Raw genomic sequence first — 6,531 nt, 5'->3', positions numbered from 1 at the left:
TACGGATATTTATTTTTTGTCCGTATATTATATTGTTGTGGTGTTTTTTACCACTATTCAAATACTTTTTTTTCTGGCAATGTGATATTTTTACCACTATTCTGGTAGTTTGATGTTTTTTACCACTATTTTGTTAGTTTTATCGTTTTACCTCTATTCTTGTAGTGTGATGTTTTTCCACTAATCTGGTAGTTTTTTTTTATTTTTTACCACTATTCTTCAGTGGCGTAGCTACCGTAAAGCTAGCGTAAGCAAGGCATAGGGGCCCAAGGCAAATAGGGGCCCTTTTTCGAAAGTTTGAGGGGGTGGGGGTGCAAATCGAAAGTCTGAGGGGAGGGGGGGTGTAAATCGAAAGTTTGTCGCCGGGAAGGGTCGCTACGCCTCTGAGGGGCCCACTAACAATTTTCGCATAGGGGCCCAAAAATCCTAGATACGCCACTGCTATTCTTGTAGTGTGATGTTTTTTGCCTCTATTCTGTTAACGTGATGTTTTACCAGTTTTCTTTAAGCAGGCAAGAGTTGAATAAGTCTGAATTCCCCCCTCCCCCTCCCCCCGCTGTAAGAGGAGCTTAATCAATGCGGCATAACGGCTGTTTAGCCTAGCGACGTAGGATCAAAGGTGCGATGTTGGCTAATGCATTCAGTCGTGAACTGGTAATCTTCAATCAACCTGCCCGATGCTCTATCAACAAACTCGGTGGAGCTAAAAATAGCCAGACGATATGGACATGTCTTTTGAACGTCTCAAGGCGTTTGAATGTAGACACGTTTTAATAAACCACTGAAGGCAAGCGCTGAGTCTGTGCAACGTGGGCTTAGGTTATGCTTCATTTTTTACTTTCTCGTATATACGAAGTATAGAGAAAGTCTTGCAATCGTGCAAAAAAAATCTCGACGTTTTACACCTCACTGATACGGAAAAACATAATTTTGCAATCTTGTCTGTGTGTGTCTGTCTGTCTGTGTGTAAACACGATAACTTTTGTACCCTTACAGCTAGCTAGATGAAATTTCATATATAAGTATTTTATCAAAATCGTAGATCCGTATTAACTTTTGAGCGATTTCCGATAACCGGAAAAGGTTCTGTTTCTACTTTGAATTTTTCAAAAGCCTATAACTTGAGTACTATTTCAGATAGATAAATGAAATTTCACATGTAAGTAAAAGATCTAATTCTCTACCTTCTGTCAAATTTTGAGTAATTTCCGTTGACCGGAAGTACTAATTTACGCTATTTCCGATTTCTCAAAAAACGCATGTAAATGTATGAAGTAGGCCTACTAATAATATTGCGCACTATTATGCACATTTTGTTTTGGCGTTCGGTGGTGCGCAGTTCTTTTTTCTATGAGATTCTATTCTATTTTTAAAAGTGTAAGTAATTATTCCGAGTTATATAAGAATATTCGAGAAAGTTTAGGGGAGATCACTCCCGGTTTATTTTCAAAGGGTTTTGTATGATTGGGTTGTTTTATGGGATCATTTTGATTGGGTTTTGTAAGGGTTCTTAATGATTGGGTTGTTTTATGGGATCATTGACATTAGGATAGGGTTGTTGTATGGGGTCATTGACATTATGATAGGGTTGTATGGGGTCATTGACATTATGATAGGGTTGTTGTATGGGATCATTGACATTATGATAGGGTTGTTGTATGGGGTCATTGACATTATGATAGGGTTGTATGGGGTCATTGACATTATGATAGGGTTGTTGTATGGGATCATTGACATTAGGATAGGGTTGTTGTATGGGGTCATTGACATTAGGATAGGGTTGTTGTATGGGGTCATTGACATTATGATAAGGTTGTATGGGGTCATTGACATTATGATAGGGTTGTATGGGGTCATTGACATTATGATAGGGTTGTTGTATGGGGTCATTGACATTATGATAGGGTTGTTGTATGGGGTCATTGACATTATGATAGGGTTGTTGTATGGGGTCATTGACATTATGATAGGGTTGTTGTATGGGGTCATTGACATTATGATAGGGTTGTTGTATGGGGTCATTGACATTATGATAGGGTTGTTGTATGGGGTCATTGACATTATGATAGGGTTGTTGTATGGGGTCATTGACATTATGATAGGGTTGTTGTATGGGGTCATTGACATTATGATAGGGTTGTTGTATGGGGTCATTGACATTATGATAGGGTTGTTGTATGGGGTCATTGACATTATGATAGGGTTGTTGTATGGGGTCATTGACATTATGATAGGGTTGTTTGGGGTCATTGACATTATGATAGGGTTGTTGTATGGCGACATTGACATTATGATAGGGTTGTTGTATGGGGTTATTATGATAGGGTTGTGGATAAACAGTTCAGCTGTCTGCAACTTAGGCTGACTTTGTGCAATATTGGATAAGGACACAATAACATTTGTTCTGCACCAGTTGACCCGAGCCTCGATCGGAATGGGTGACGGAACAAAGTAGCGTCACAAAGGTTAAAGTTCAAGTGGGGTTTAGTTTAGGGCTGAAGAGGTTAGATGATTTGTTTGAAATTAGGGCGAAAGTCACAGTTAAATGTCGGAATTATTTGGAAGAACTCTCTTAGATTGACTACTTTATTTTCAATGAAAATGTATTGATTTATGAGTACTTTATGGTATCTATATATATAATTCTCTTCTGGGAGCCGCTAGAAAACAAGCTGCAAACGCGCCTAGAAAACAAGCTGTAAACGCGCTCCTTACCACCCCCACCCCTACATGGTTTTAGTGAGCTGTGTTCACTCTAAATGTTTACAAGCAGAGCCAACGATTTTAAACGTAGGGGGGGGGGGGAGGAAGAGGGGGGGGGGGTTATGGTCCTTAACGAGCTACTTGTAGTGTTTTAAAGAAATATTTTCAGTTTCAGCGTTGGTACTGTCGAATTCACAAATTTTGATTTACTGAAAGTAGAAAAAACAACTAAATAGCGGCGTATGTTATGCCGCGGGCCGGCTCGTACTTTATATTTAAGTTACATAAACTGTGTTAATTCAAGGTCATTTATTTATATATATAATTCTCTTCATGGGGAACATAGAAAATACCACGTAGCTTAGCCACCACCCTCATCCCCACCTGTCAGGTGAGCTGTGGTTCACCCCGAATGTTTACAATCGTAGAGCCGGGTCGGCTATTAGGTGTAGGGGCAGATAATTTAGATTTAAAAAGGGGGAGGTAATAACAATTTCTGCCTTGACTATTCATAGTCTGTAAACTGTCGTCACGGACGGTTGCTTTAATGGAGTTCGCGGGAGGGGTGGGGGAGGGGAGGATAATCGCCTTTACCAGCTACTGATAGTGTTTTAAAGCAAAATATTTTCAGTCGCAGCATTGGTAGTGAATTATGAATTACTGAAAAGTAGAAAATAAAACTCAACAGCGGCGTATGCTTAAGGCGCGGGTCAGCTCGTAAGTAAAATTAAATCAATGTGTTTAGGCCCACAAAGCCTCCACATTTTTATTATAAATATACAGTTGTAAATAGAACAACCACATTTCTCTAACAATATATAGAGATCTAGTTCTCCATGTAAAAATTCGAAATCGGACATCAAAAATCCTCTTTTCACGATCTTCAAATTTTTTTTCAATCGTCTGCTAGAATCCGAAGTCGCGTGCCACGCAATTTTTCAGCTGGATGCTGTTTTTTTTTTTTAATTCAGGAAAACTCATTAAAAATTCATTCGTTAAAAATTCTCGTAATTTTCTATAATTAACCAAATTGGCGTCGTTCCTGCTTTTAGTGTTTCTTTTTTTTTTTTAATATATTTTTTTAAATTTCTACATTCAATTTATTACCGCGAAAAGAGGTTTGAAATGACATCCAGAAGTAAGTAGATGGTTTCTTTCTCTATCTTAAAATTCTCGATTTATTATTCAAAGCCAAATTGTTGTACTTTACCTATTACCCAGTCAACCAATACGACGCTTGATTGGAAAAACGTTATCAGGATAATTAATTTTTAATTGAGATCTGCCCGTTAATTGCATAAATTGAGACGTAAAAAAATTGGGGGGTGGGGGGCGATGATTAAGATGTGGGTTTAATGTGATGTAATATATTTGAGATGTTTTTGTCTTGAACTGTTGCTTGCAAGCGGGATGTTTTTTGCTAAACTGTGATATTTTTAGAGTCTTCAACTAAACTATAGAATTTTTACTTTTCGACTGAATTTGGTGATGTTTTTTGAGTCTTCAACTAAACTTTATAGAATTTTTACTTTTCGACTGAATTTGGTGATGTTTTTATTTTTTGTAATTCAAACCTTTGTGATTTGTTTGGAAAGTTGTTTTTGTTTGGGAAGAGCAATCATGTTTTAAATTGACATTACATAACAAGTTTAGCTCGTGGGTTGAACTTGACATTTGTGGGCTCAATAGCGGGGCGGTGGTAGGAGTTGGGGTGGGGGGGGGGGAGTCCATTGCTTAGACCAGTTTTCATTTGCTTACATCATACGAGCTTCTTCTTCATTTCTTGACATTTTTGGTCCTTATTTTCAATTTAAATCACGTTTTATATTTTATTCTTTTAAACTTTACTAAACTTATACATGTTGTTTTTAGGCTATCGATTGGAGAATATATTTACATTATGTATCTGGAATATTCATGGAATTTATGATGAATGCATTTTTGTACATCCAAAGAAATCCTAGACAACGAATGTGCTCGTGTTTTACAAAATGTATTGCGAGGATCAATCGCCATAACGATTTTTTTCATATATGCCTTAAAGTTTCAAATTGTGTTTCGTTGTGCAAATAAAATTATCATACCTTTACATATCGAACACACGTTAGTTCGGTGGTTTGTTATTATCAAAATTGTTTTTGTTTTCATTGCGTTCACCTGAAATGTCGCAATGTGTTATCTTGAAAAAATGGTGCACTGCGTTGACTTGAAAATGTCGCTCACTTGAGAAAATGTCGTACTTTGTTAACTTTAAATGTCGTATTCTGTTCACTTTAAATGTCGTACTGTGTTAACAATATGAAACACCACGACACAAAACTACACAATATGAAACACCACGACACAAAACTACACAATATGAAACATCACGACACAAAACTACACAATATAAAACACTACGACACAAAACTACACAATATGAAACACCACGACACAAAACTACACAATATAAAACACTACGACACAAAACTACACAATATGAAACACCACGACACAAAACTACACAATATAAAACACTACGACACAAAACTACACAATATGAAACACCACGACACAAAACTACACAATATGAAACACCACGACACAAAACTACACAATATGAAACACCACGACACAAAACTACACAATATAAAACACTACGACACAAAACTACACAATATGAAACACCACGACACAAAACTACACAATATAAAACACTACGACACAAAACTACACAATATGAAACACCACGACACAAAACTACACAATATGAAACACCACGACAAAAACTACACAATATGAAACACCACGACACAAAACTACACAATATGAAACACCACGACACAAAACTACACAATATGAAACACCACGACACAAAACTACACAATATGAAACACCACGACACAAAACTACACAATATGAAACACCACGACACAAAACTACACAATATGAAACACCACGACACAAAACTACACAATATGAAACACCACGACACAAAACTACACAATATGAAACACCACGACACAAAACTACACAATATGAAACACCACGACACAAAACTACACAATATAAAACACCACGACACAAAACTACACAATATGAAACACCACGACACAAAACTACACAATATAAAACACTACGACACAAAACTACACAATATGAAACACCACGACACAAAACTACACAATATTAAACACCACGACACAAAACTACACAATATAAAACACCACGACACAAAACTACACAATATGAAACACCACGACACAAAACTACACAATATAAAACACTACGACACAAAACTACACAATATGAAACACCACGACACAAAACTACACAATATGAAACACCACGACACAAAACTACACAATATAAAACACCACGACAAAAAACTACACAATATGAAACACCACGACACAAAACTACACAATATGAAACACCACGACACAAAACTTCACAATATGAAACACCACGACACAAAACTACACAATATGAAACACCACGACACAAAACTACACAATATGAAACACCACGACACAAAACTACACAATATAAAACACCACGACACAAAACTACACAATATGAAACACCACGACACAAAACTACACAACATGAAACACCACGACACAAAACTACACAACACTGATACACACATCCTTTTAACTTAGTTCATGATGTCTCTAGGAAATTACCCCCTGTCCATTTCCATCAGGACATTACCTCTGTCAATTTCCATAGGACATTACCCCTGTCAATTTCCATAGGACATTATCCCCTGTCACTTTCATGAAGCACATTACCCCCTGTAGTTTTTACAATTTTATAAAACTAATCCCGGAACCCAAAGCGACA

Source organism: Physella acuta, unplaced genomic scaffold, assembly GCF_028476545.2.
Source record: "Physella acuta isolate Inbredline_101_S28 unplaced genomic scaffold, ASM2847654v3 ptg001112l, whole genome shotgun sequence".
In the NCBI taxonomy this organism is placed as follows: domain Eukaryota; kingdom Metazoa; phylum Mollusca; class Gastropoda; family Physidae; genus Physella; species Physella acuta.
Note: the sequence above shows the minus strand (reverse complement) of the source record.